At 35.6% G+C, this 13749-nt stretch overlaps 1 protein-coding gene across 6 annotated transcripts in view; it reads right to left on the bottom strand.

Moving 5' to 3' along the window:
* Positions 1–2556: 2556 nt before the first annotated feature.
* Positions 2557–13749, bottom strand: part of SOWAHA (sosondowah ankyrin repeat domain family member A) — a 46680-nt gene continuing 35487 nt past the window's right edge. For all 6 annotated transcript variants that reach the window (XR_013166680.1, XR_013166682.1, XR_013166683.1 and 3 more), the window contains 3 exons: positions 12721–12890; positions 11962–12093; positions 2557–6214 (listed from right to left, as the gene is read on the bottom strand). The gene's annotated coding sequence lies outside the window, so the exon portion shown is untranslated. The remainder of the gene's footprint in view (positions 6215–11961; positions 12094–12720; positions 12891–13749) is intronic.

Below are 13749 nucleotides of genomic sequence, written 5' to 3'. Positions count from 1 at the left end.
AGAAGAAAATGAGGGGGAAATTTGAATGAAAGTTAAGCATTATGGTCATTTCCAGAATTTAGGGAAGGAAAATAGTTCGTCACCCTTATAGGCAAGCTTTAAAACTGATTTACTTGAGAAACTCCCTTTACACGGTGTTTTTGATGCTACAGTTGAGTAACGATAGCTTAAAGCACTATAACTAAACAGTGTTGTCCTTCTGGGACTTTGTCAATCTAGTTTCATTCACAGGATGTTGTTAATATTCCAGGCTGATATACGCTAAATTTAAACTTCAAAGATTCTCAAATACAATCAAGGAGGATATACTAGTCTTTTCCCCTTCCCTACCCAACCAGTTTTGCTTCATTTACTCTTAGAAAAGTTGCCATTTTAGAAAATAAATGAGAAAGGACAGCAGTGATTGAAATCTGGAAATTCAAGGATGAAGCTGAATCTGCCTTAAATAGATGCATTCAACTTTGGTATTTAGTCCAGATGAGATATAGGTCACCTAATGTGATGAGTGCTCTAGTATGCCACAGAACAATGGGGCAAATCTGGAGTGGGTTTTACCTTCAGCTCTGAATTTCCTGCCCTTTTGTCTGTTTAAATCAACTCCTGTGTTACATTGGCTACTTTGTGTTTTGCTAATCAGCTTTAAGGGCAGCAGCAGCTCCACTTGATTTAGAGCTCAGTTTAGAAGGTCTGCGGGAAGAATAAAGTCACTCTTACAAGGGGTGAAGGCGGAAAGATTGGTGGTTATATAGAGCAATAAAGAAAAATGCTCAGATAGAAGAAGCTGGTTTATATAAAAAAAATTAAGTAGTCAGTTTGTAACTTTGGAGGCATTGTAATCTATAAAATAAAAAACGAAGTGAAGTTAAAATATTTCAACTTCTTTTAGAAGATGTCAGTTCCCCAAACATTTCTTCTATGTTTAGATTGGCTGGAACTCGATAGAAAAGTATGCTGCTCTATCCATTAATGTTGTCTTCATAGAAGGAAAAGGTAAACTCAACCAGGAGATTCAGACACTTCATTCTGTACCAGAGTTAAGTCAAGTAGAGGCTTTTTTTTGTTAATTACTTCCTGATGCATCTTTCCTCCCCAAACCACCAATTTACTAGTCAATTTTTGGAAAGGGCCTTGATTTCTTCAAGCCAGGGCTATTTCAGCAACCATTCAAAGAACAAGACTTTATAGATTGCTCAACAGAGTATTTCTCAGTCCTATCTCACTATATAAAGCAATTTGTATCAAAGAAGTAAGTAAATAGACATATGTGGATGAAGGTCAATTTTACATTTTGGGCATCATTTTGTTTAAGAATGAGTGCTTTGTCAACAGTTTAGAGAGTCATTTATAGACCTGTCTTTGGTGCTGTGCCTATCCACACTGGAATAGCCTGTGCCCGGATGTCATTTTGGCTTTATCAGAAATAATGAGCTCATTGAATAAATATTTATTCAGCGCCGACTATGGGTAGGTGCTGCAGGTGACCAAGAACAGAGTCTGATGTTCTCAGCTCCAGGAAAATACATCACCTACCAGAAATGGAGATTTCTTTTATTATCCAAAGTTCAATCGGTGAGCATTTCTCACCACGAACTTTCTGTGGAGGAATGCATTTTGGGGTGGTGCTACATAAGCAGCTGAATGAATAGTAAATTATTTTACCTTCAGGCTGGAATTTGTTTAACTTTTAATTTTGAGATCATTGTAGAGTCACGTGCAGTTGTAAGAAATATTTCAGAGAGATCCTTTTCCCTCAGAGGTAATACCTTGCAAAACTATAGAATAATATCACAACCAAAATATTGACATTGATACAATAGATTAGAATTTTTTATATCGAAACCTATTTGAGTCAAGGAAATGTCAAGCATAATATCAAGGGAGTTTTGATAACCCCTAATGGGATTTACTTATTGAGTCAACATTTTTTTTTTCAACTTATACCACTTCACCTCTACCTCTGAAACTTTGGAACTATATTCATTCATTCAGCAAATATTTATTGGGCACATGTTACATATGTGCTGGTGTAACTGTGGCAAAGACAGATGTCATACTTTCCTCACTGAGCCAACATTCCATTGGAGTGAGACAGACATTAAACAATTATATAAAATGAGCCCGCCAGACACCGGAAGCTGTAGACAGAGGCCTGAGGTGAGAATGAACTTGAGTTCTAGGCTCAGAAAGGACAGGATATGACAGGACTGTGAGAGAGGAGAAGGAATGGGTGGGATGTGGGAGCAGTGGGAGGAGAGGACACTGAAGAATAAGCAGGGGCCTAAAATGATTGAGTTCATGTTCTGTGTTTTTGGGTGGTGGTATTTCTTTTTAAAGATCACTGTAGGTGCTCTGTGAATTGTTTGGTAGGGACTAGCATGAAGCAGGGAGATTGTCCATGCTCAAGGTGCAAGATGGCACTGACTTGGGAGATGGCAGTGGAGATGGGTTTGCAGAGAAATGAGAAACACTTGCCTTTTTTTTTTTTTCAGTTTTTATTTTTTTAACTTTTTTTTATCATATAACATATATACAAAGCAAAGAAATAAAAAAGCAACAGTTTTCAAAGCACTCTTCAACAAGTAGTTACAGGACAGATTCCAGAGTTTGTCATGAGCTACCATACGATCCTCTCAGATTTTTCTTTCTAGTTGCTCCAGAATATATGAGGCTAGAGGGCTTAAATACATTTTGGTCATCACAACCGACTTTTTTTTCCTTCTTTTTTGTGAACAGTAACATATATACAAAAAAGCTATAAATTTCAAAGCATAGCATCACAATTAGTTGTAGAACATATTTCAGACTTTGACGTGGGTTACAATGTCACAATTTTAGATTTTTACTTCTAGCTGCTCTAAAATACTGGAGAGTAAAAGAGATCTCAATTTAATGATTCAGCATTCATATTCATTTATTAAATCCTATCATCCCATCATCACCTTTGATCTTTCCATACTTCTCTTTGGGTTTGTTTGGACTATGGCAATTCCAAATTTTTGATACTGGAAGGGTCTGTCACTAATATGGGGTAGGGAGATGGAACTATCTGATGTTCTGGAGAGGCTGGGCTAGGTTTCAGGACTTATCTGAACCAGGGACCCATCTGGGGGTTGTAGGTTTCTGGAAAGTTACTCTAGTGCCTGGAACTCTTGTGGAATCTTATATATTGCCCTAGGTGTTCTTTAGGATTGGCTGGAATGGTCCTAGTTGGGGGTTGGCAGGTTATGATAGGTAGCAAGGTCTACATGAAGCTTGCGTTAGAGCAACCTCCAGAGTAGCCTCTTGACTCTATTTGAACTCTCTCTGCCACTGATACTTTATTAATTACACTTCTTTTTTTTTTTTTGGTCAAGATGTAATTCCTGATCCTATGGTGCCAGGTCTAGATTCATCCTTGGGAGTCCTTTCCCACATTGCCAGGGAGTCTTTCACCCCTGGATGTCATGTCCCACCTAGGGGGAGGGTGATGATTCTAAAGATGAGCATACCATTGTTGCTTTTTTGTTTCTGGCTTATTTTGTCTCACCAAATGTCCCACATGTTCATTCACATCATTACATGCCTCAGGACACTGTTCCTTTTTGTAGCAGCACAAAACCTTCATTCATAAGCATATACCAGCATTTATCAATCTACTCTGTCAGTGTGTTCTTTAGCTACCTGCATTTATCGGGCATCATGTAGGGGGCCCAAAGTCCACAGTCCATCAACATTCTCAATTTTAGATAATTTCATTGTTCCCAAGAAACAGAAAACCAATAAACACACACTCACCAAATAGGAAATCGAAACCTCTTAACTCTTGTCCCTCACCCCATTATTTACCTCTGCTGTTGCTGTGGTAGTGCTGATAGTTTCCGTTTGAATGTAGCTCATAGCACGCAATAGCAGTTTCCCCCCAGTACCCTGAACTTAAACACTTTATACAAGAATTATATCTTTGAAGTAATTCTTATGCAAACTCATTCCTATTTCTAGTGTGAGTCAGTGGGACATGTAGGTCTATACAACCCCTTTCAATCTTGTTCATCTTCAATATGATAATATTGCTTCTAGACCCACTAGAGAATCACCTTTGCTCCTTTCTATTCCCTTATATTGGAGGTCAACCTCATTAGCTAACGGTTCACCCATCTCTAGCTTCTCTGTATCTCTAAGTTCCCTATATTCTGTATTATATTTCTCTGATTATACCTTTATGCTGGTCATAAAAGTGGACTCAACCAGTATCTATCCTTTTGTGTCTGGCTAATTTCGCTCAGCATTATGAACTCAAGCCCCACCCATCTTGTCATGTGCTTGAGGACGTCATTTGGTCTTACTGCTGCATAATATTCCCTCATATGTATATACCACATTTTGTTGATCCACTTGTCTGTTGATAGGCATTTGGTTTGTTTCCATCTTTTGGCGATTGTGAATAATGCTACTGTGAACATCAGTGTGCAAATGTCTGTTTGTGTCATTGCTTTCAGCTCTTCTGAGTATATACCAAGTAGTGCTATTGCTGGGTCATAGGGCAACTTGATATTTAGTTTCCTAAAGAACTGCCAAACAGTCTTCCATAGTGGCTGCACCATTATACATTCCCACCAGCAGTGCATAAGTGTCCCAGTTTCTCCACATCCTCTCCAACATTTATAGTTTCCTATTTGTTCATATCAGCCATTCTTATAGGTGTGAGGTGGTATTTCATTGTAGTCTTGATCTGCGTTTCCTTTATAGACAGTGAAAATGAGCATCTCTTCATGTGCTTTTGAGCCACCTGTATTTGCTCTTCAGAAAAATGCCTATCATATCTTTAGCCCATTTTATAATTGTGTTTGTTCTTTTGTTGTTGAGTTGTATGATTTCTTTGTGTATACAGGAAATCAAACCTTTGTCCAATATGGATTTCAAATATTTTCTCCCATTGAGTTGGCTGCCTTTTCACCTTTTTGACAAAGTCTTTTGAAGTGCAGAAGCATTTGATTTTGAGGAGTTCCTATTTATCTATTTTTTCTTTTGTTGCTTGTGCTTTGGGTATAAAGTTTAGGAAGCTACCTTCTATTACTAGGTCTTGAAGATGTTTCCCTATATTTTCTTCTAGAAGCTTTATGATGCTAGTTCTTATATTTAGGGGTTTGATTCACTTTGAGTTAATTTTTGTGTCGGGTATAAGGTATAAATCTTTCATTCTCTTGGCTATTGATATCCAGCTCTTCCAAGCCCAATTATTGAAAAGACTATTTTGTCCCAGTTCAGAGGATTTGAGGGTCTTGTCAAAAATCAGTTGACCAAAGATTTGTTGGTCTATTTCTGCACTCTCAATTCGATCCCATTGGTCAATGCTTCTGTCTTTGTGCCAGTACCATGCTGTTTTGACCACTGTGGCTTTATAATAGGTTTTAAAGTCAGAGAGCGTTAATCCTCCCACTTCACTCTTCCTTTTCAGGATGTTTTTAGCTATTCGTGGTCTCTTCCCTTCCAGATGAATTTGGTGGTTAGCTTTTCCAAATCTTCAAAGTAGGTTGTTGGAATTTTGATTGGTACTGTGTTTAATCTGTAGATCAATTGGGAGAGAATTGACTTCTTAACTATATTTAGCTTTTCTATCCATGAACAGGGAATGTCTTGGCACCTGTTTAGATCTCCTTTCATTTCTTTTAGCAATGTTATGTAGTTTTCTGTGTACAAGTCCTTTACATCCCTAGTTAAGTTCATTCCTAAGTATTTGATTCTTTTAGTTGCTATTTTGAGAAGAATTTTTTCCTTAACTGACTCCTCGGCTAGCTCATTGCTTGTGTATAGAAATGTTACTGATTTTTGCACATTAATTTTATATCCTGCCACCTTGCTGAATTTGTTTATTAGCTCAAGTAACGTTGCTGTAGATTTCTCAGGATCTTCCAAGTATAGTATCATATCATCTGCAAATAACAAGACTTTTACTTCTTCCTTTCAAATTTGGATGCCTTTTATTTCTTTTTCCTACCTGATCTTGGTTACACTGGAGGTGGGGAACTTAGATTCTGCCATCCTGCCTATATTTTAGAGGCGCAGGGAAGAAACAATTGAGGTCAGAAGATCTTGGGCTTCACAATTGGAGTTACTGTCATGCTGGCATAAGAAACCTCTTCTTGGATGCCAGCAGCCCACAAAGTTTGAATACAGGACCATTGTCAGCTGGGGTCCTTGACGCACTCCCGGATGAGCCAGCTTTTTGCTAGGTTACCTGAGGGAGAGCCACAGGGGTCATCCAACAGACAACTGCTATGTTTTTCTCTAACTTTGAAGCAATTGAGACAAAATATTAAAAGCAAGAAGTCTTATCAATTATGGCACAGTCTGTACATTTAAAAATATATTTTAAGTATTTATTTGGACTTAATGAATACTAATACAGTGATATAACTTTATTTTAATTCAGTTTAAAGTAACCTAAATTAAAATGAAAAACAAAACAAAATTCAAAATATGCACATATACATGTAATTCTGGAGATGGGTCTGATGAAAAATTTTTAGAAGGCTTAAGTTATTGTGTCATTTTTAGTAACCATAATCATGTCTTAGAAAAAAATAATGGGTTTAGAAAAAGAGTTCAAATAATAGAACATAAAGGAGCCAAATTATTTTTGATGCAGCCTTCTAATGAGAGCAATATCACCTATTACCAATTGTGGAGTTTAGAAATTGGGTTATGAAATGGAAGGAACAATGCTCCAATAAGTTATTTTTCCTTATATTTCCTTAAAACTCTTTAACAGCATCTCATTGCTTATAGATTAAAATCCAAGCTTCCACAAGACCTCCTTTTGTTCCCAAGAAACTAGAAAGGTGGTCTCAACTCTCACCACTTCTTGTTTCATGTGACGTACCAGCAACACCAGGTTGTTGGTACTTCCTGGCACCCAGCACTGTTTTTTTTTGTTTTTTTTTTTTTTTTTTATTTTATTTTTTTTATTAATTAAAAAAAGAATTAACAAAACAATTAGAAATCATTCCAATCTACATGTACAATCAGTAATTCTTAATAACATCACATAGTTGCATATTCATCATTTCTTAGTACATTTGCATCGATTTAGAAAAAGAAATAAAAAGACAACAGAATAAGAATTAAAACAATAATAGAAAGAAAAAAAACAAAAAAAACAAAAACAAAAAACCTATACCTCACATGCAGCTTCATTCAGTGTTTTAACATAATTGCATTACAATTGGGTAGTATTGTGCTGTCCATTTCTGAGTTTTTATATCCAGTCCCGTTGTACAGTCTGTATCCCTTCATCTCCAATTATCCCTTCTCTTTTTTTTTTTTTTTTTAATTAACGGAAAAAAAGAAATTAACCCAACATTTAGAGATCATACCATTCTACACATGCAATCATTAATTCTTAACATCATCACATAGATGCATGATCATCATTTCTTAGTACATTTGCATTGGTTTAGAAGAACTAGCAACATAACCGAAAAAGATATAGAATGTTAATATAGAGAAAAAAATGAAAGTAATAATAGTAAAATCAAAACAAAACAAAACAAAAACCTATAGCTCAGATGCAGCTTCATTCAGTGTTTTAACATGATTACTTTACAATTAGGTATTATTGTGCTGTCCATTTTTGAGTTTTTGTATCTAGTCCTGTTGCACAGTCTGTATCCCTTCAGCTTCAATTACCCATTGTCTTACCCTGTTTCTAACTCCTGCTGAACTCTGTTACCAATGACATATTTCAAGTTTATTCTCGAATGTCCGTTCACATCAGTGGGACCATACAGTATTTGTCCTTTAGTTTTTGGCTGGATTCACTCAGCATAATATTCTCTAGGTCCATCCATGTTATTACATGGTTCATAAGTTTATCTTGTCTTAAAGCTGCATAATATTCCATCGTATGTATATACCACAGTTTGTTTAGCCACTCTTCTGTTGATGGAGATTTTGGCTGTTTCCATCTCTTTGCAATTGTAAATAATGCTGCTATAAACATTGGTATGCAAATGTCCGTTTGTGTCTTTGCCCTTAAGTCCTTTGAGTAGATACCTAGCAATGGTATTGCTGGGTCGTATGGCAATTCTATATTCAGCTTTTTGAGGAACCGCCAAACTGCCTTCCACAGTGGTTGCACCCTTTGACATTCCCACCAACAGTGGATAAGTGTGCCTCTTTCTCCGCATCCTCTCCAGCACTTGTCATTTTCTGTTTTGTTGATAATGGCCATTCTGGTGGGTGTGAGATGATATCTCATTGTGGTTTTGATTTGCATTTCTCTAATGGCCAGGGACATTGAGCATCTCTTCATGTGCCTCTTGGCCATCCGTATTTCCTCTTCTGAGAGGTGTCTGTTCAAGTCTTTTTCCCATTTTGGAATTGGGTTGGCTGTCTTTTTGTTGTTGAGATGAACAATCTCTTTATAAATTCTGGATACTAGACCTTTATCTGATATATCATTTCCAAATATTGTCTCCCATTGTGAAGGCTGTCTTTCTACTTTCTTGATGAAGTTCTTTGATGCACAAAAGTGTTTAATTTTGAGGAGTTCCCATTTATTTATTTCCTTCTTCAGTGCTCTTGCTTTAGGTTTAAGGTCCATAAAACCGCCTCCAGTTGTAAGATCCATAAGATATCTCCCAACATTTTCCTCTAACTGTTTTATGGTCTTAGACCTAATGTTTAGATCTTTGATCCATTTTGAGTTAACTTTTGTATAGGGTGTGAGAGATGGGTCTTCTTTCATTCTTTTGCATATGGATATCCAGTTCTCTAGGCACCATTTATTGAAGAGACTGCTCTGTCCCAGGTGAGTTGGCTTGACTGCCTTATCAAAGATCAAATGTCCATAGATGAGAGGGTCTATATCTGAGCACTCTATTCGATTCCATTGGTCGATATATCTATCTTTATGCCAATACCATGCTGTTTTGACCACTGTGGCTTCATAATATGCCTTAAAGTCAGGCAGCGTGAGACCTCCAGCTTCGTTTTTTTTCCTCAAGATGTTTTTAGCAATTCGGGGCACCCTGCCCTTCCAGATAAATTTGCTTATTGGTTTTTCTATTTCTGAAAAATAAGTTGTTGGGATTTTGATTGGTATTGCATTGAATCTGTAAATCAATTTAGGTAGGATTGACATCTTAACTATATTTAGTCTTCCAATCCATGAACACGGTATGCCATCTATTTAGGTCTTCTGTGATTTCTTTTAGCAGTTTTTTATAGTTTTCTTTATATAGGTTTTTTGTCTCTTTAGTTAAATTTATTCCTAGGTATTTTATTCTTTTAGTTGCAATTGTAAATGGGATTCGTTTCTTGATTTCCCCCTCAGCTTGTTCATTACTAGTGTATAGAAATGCTACAGACTTTTGAATGTTGATCTTGTAACCTGCTACTTTGCTGTACTCATTTATTAGCTCTAGTAGTTTTGTTGTGGATTTTTCCGGGTTTTCGACGTATAGTATCATATCGTCTGCAAACAGTGATAGTTTTACTTCTTCCTTTCCAATTTTGATGCCTTGTATTTCTTTTTCTTGTCTAATTGCTCTGGCTAGAACCTCCAACACAATGTTGAATAATAGTGGTGATAGTGGACATCCTTGTCTTGTTCCTGATCTTAGGGGGAAAGTTTTCAATTTTTCCCCATTGAGGATGATATTAGCTGTGGGTTTTTCATATATTCCCTCTATCATTTTAAGGAAGTTCCCTTGTATTCCTATTTTTTGAAGTGTTTTCAACAGGAAAGGATGTTGAATCTTGTCGAATGCCTTCTCTGCATCAATTGAGATGATCATGTGATTTTTCTGCTTTGATTTGTTGATATGGTGTATTACATTAATTGATTTTCTTATGTTGAACCATCCTTGCATACCTGGGATGAATCCTACTTGGTCATGATGTATAATTCTTTTAATGTGCTGTTGGATACGATTTGCTAGAATTTTATTGAGGATTTTTGCATCTGTATTCATTAGAGAGATTGGTCTGTAGTTTTCTTTTTTTTGTAATCCAGCACTGTTTTTTATATCTGTGGTCTTCATTCACTGCACCCACTCTGCCAGGAACTGCCATAACCTCCACTCTGACCCTCAATCCAAATGCAATCTAGGCATTACCTCTCTAGGTAGCCACTTCTAATTTCTCCAGACTAAGTTAGTTTACCCCTCTGGGTTCCTATAAACTGGTCAGTTGTTGAGCTATTATATAATGATCTGTTCTAGTGTTTCTCCTGCCAATTAAACTGCGAACTCCTTCAGGGAGATAAATGGACCATATTTATCTCTGTGACCCCAGTACTTAGCACTGGGCTTGACATGCTAAGCATTCAATAAATGTTTGCTGAAGAAAGGACTCAGTGGCATTGTAATATATTGAAGACTCTTCAGCCTAGTTTGCAATAGAAGGTGACTTAGGGTTATATACTTTTAGGTAAAGTGAGTAGTAAATACAAACCGATAGTTGTTTTACTCCTTGTTTATTGGTGTTTTGGCCTCAGGAAAACCAGATATAAATAGAGAGGTACTAAGTGTGAAGAACTGAAGATACCTCTGAGAGATTTTAGCCAACAGATGATATGGAGAATAGAAAGGGGGAACTGTGTGGAGAGTAGGTTAATCAGTCCAAAGGCAATGGCCTCAAAGTGTTCAGATAATCTACATACTGAGGCAAATCTAAATGCAAATTCTGTCTGCTTCTGGTGAAAATGACACAGGATGGTTAATGATGTGAACCAAAAATTATCTGCTTAAAGAATTGAGTAACTGTGAATGTTCTTAACAGCTGTAATCATAAATTCAACCTTCACCAACAAAGAATACTAGCTGATTACATACAATAATTTCTAAAATAAATATTATTTGAATTTTACAAAAATATTGATAAACATATATATTAAAGATTGTAAGGATTTCAGAGATAATTTGGTACATTTTATAGATGAACGATACTAAGGCCCAGAGAAGTTAAATAACTTTGTTGAAGGTCATATAAATAGTTAGAAAAGCCAGGTCTTTTTGATCTTTGAATTAAATTCAGTTTTCGTTCCGCTACATACTGCCTGTAACAAGATTTCATTTATATTCTCCTAAAAATTATCAGTGAGGTTTGCATCCAATCCCAATAATACTAACAAGATCATTTAAGAAGAAAATTATTTTAGTAAAATTAAGGATTTTTCTTCAAATGAAATATTTCATAAACTGTGCTAATAATAACAAGGAAAAGTTACTTAAGAATAATTCCAAGATTCTCAAGGGGGAAATTACTGAGCATTAAAGTTTTTAAATTTGCACACTGTATTAGTTGATGAAGACTGAATTTTATATAATTTTCTAAATCATTGTGTCACCTTCAGAACACAAATCTAATAAGTCAACTTGTCATCTCTAGAATTAACAGAAGTAAAAGTTATAAATATTTGGATGAACTTTGTTTCACTATAATTACTATCATTTTTAACTATGTAACACTCTCAATTGGATGAAGCCATCCGTTTGTATGTACAATTTTTTTTTTTTTTTTTGGATTTTCTGAGTTTGAAACTGATTTCACCACATCAGCCAGTGTGTGTACCATTTTCCACTCTTTCACAAAAACTTTTTTTATATTTACTTTTCATTTTGATTACTGCATTGTATTTTCACAAAATAATAGCAAAGGCAAAATAAACCCTTAAAAATCTAGGAGCACTGTATTTCTCTCAAAATAACTGACTAAATTGGTTAAACAAAATCATTTCTTTTTGAAAGGCCAGATAACAAAACTGGGTTACGGAAAAGCGAGAAGTGTTAGAGCTTCTATGACTAATGCTAGAATATAGGGATGTGGAGGCAGCAAGAGAATTTGAGCATGAGCTTCAGGTAAGCATATATTAGAAGGTGTTTTGAGGCTCCCTGAGTCTTACTGAGGACATGCCAATTAGGGAGCTGGTGAAAGAAGAATCAGCAAACTTTTCCATCCTATGAGGTTATATGCACTTACCTGATCTCATCATATGAACTCATCTGTAGACCTGTCAGTGGGTTACCAATTCGAAAAGTTTTCATTGCACTACTCTGAGGTTCTTTCAATCTTTGGTGCTATATCATGATATTGAGTTGATTTTCAATACTGCTACAAAACAATAAGTATTTAACATACTGGGTATAAGGGATACATACCTAAGTACTAAGGAAAATAAGTAATGCTTGATCACTTTGAAATTTAAAATCAAAGAAACATTTAAACCAGCTAATATGTGCTGGAAAATGTTTAACCATATACAATTTCCACTGTTATATAAAGGCTTTCATGATGCAACTCTCTGGCTCTTAAATTTTAAAAAGCACAGAATAAAACTCTTAATTCTAAATTTTTATCATTGTTCCTGAGGTTTGTGACCGAAGCAGAATACTGGAAACATTCCAATCTGGTTATTTATGAAATCATAGATTCCGTGTGAAACCTGATTCAAAACTACATATAAATTATTTCTGACAAACAGATATGTTCATATTAATAAAAATTTTCCATATTGCTCATAGAAACAAGTTTCATAATTATATACTGAATACAATAAAAATAAAAATCAGTTCTAATGAAGATTTCACTGTCCTCCTGAACAAATATTTCCGTGTTTTGAGGTATTTAAAACATGCCAATACGGCACATTTGCAAAACAATCCAACAGTCTGTCATAAACATTCTTATCAACACAGCATCATCTCTATGAGACTAACTAATATGTTGAAGTACACTTACCTTTCCAAACACGGAAGAAATATTTCAATTGTTACAAAAGAGGCAGGTGCTAGGAACTCTACATTTCATAAAACAGTGAAACTCTGTCATAAATATGTTTGTTCACCATCTTTCTGCAGACACCATTCATTAAAAAGTCCTCCTGAAGACGAATAAAGCAGTGCCATCTCCTAAAATATTAAAAAAGAAGCCTAGATTGAAAAACAACAGTGAAGAATTTCACTCTCTTTATATATTATATAATAGTATATAAAGCTATTAGACTTTTAAGTGTCAAGAGCAAAGCCTTATCCCCTACTTAGCTTCATCCCTTGATTGACACTTGAGTCAGCAAGATTCATGAACTACTAGGCAGATTACCTGTGCTGACTGTAATAAAGTCATTTTATAATCAACTTATGAAGTAATAACTTAGTCAAACATACACACACACAAATACCAAAAATGACATTTTGGTATGTACAAAGATCCATAATTAGGGTATAACTATCAAGTGATTCAATACTTCCTGGTCATAGCATGTTAAAAATGTATTTCTAGAGGGATAATGGTCCCACATATGAAAAAATGTCTATATGGAAAGGGCTGTGATTTATTGCAAAACATAATTATATAGCAAATTCCAAGGTCAAACAATTTTTTTTTTTTTTTTTTTTTTTTTAAAGGAAAGACAGAGAGAAGGAAGGAAGGATAGAAGGAAGGAAGAGAGGAAGAAAGGGAAACATCTTTTTTAAACATTTTCTTGTTTTATTGTATTTTGTTTCTCCGTTTTCGTTACATGGGCTGGGGCCGGGAATCGAACCGAGGTCCTCCGGCATAGCAGGCAAGCACTTTGCCCGCTGAGCCACCGCGGCCCGCCCTCAAACAATTTTTAAAAGCACATTTTTAAATGTACTGGCTTAGGTTAAAGTGTCAGTTACTTTTTGGAGATTTCAGAACTATTAGGGCCAGAAGAATGCTTTTCCTTTTTTCTCTTCTTTTTTTCCTTTTTGTGATGTTTCCCCTTTTTTTTACTTTCTTTTCTTTTCT

The sequence above is a fragment of the Tamandua tetradactyla genome, chromosome 20 (genome assembly GCF_023851605.1).
Source record: "Tamandua tetradactyla isolate mTamTet1 chromosome 20, mTamTet1.pri, whole genome shotgun sequence".
NCBI lineage: Eukaryota > Metazoa > Chordata > Mammalia > Pilosa > Myrmecophagidae > Tamandua > Tamandua tetradactyla.
This window is presented reverse-complemented; position numbering and strand designations above follow the sequence as displayed.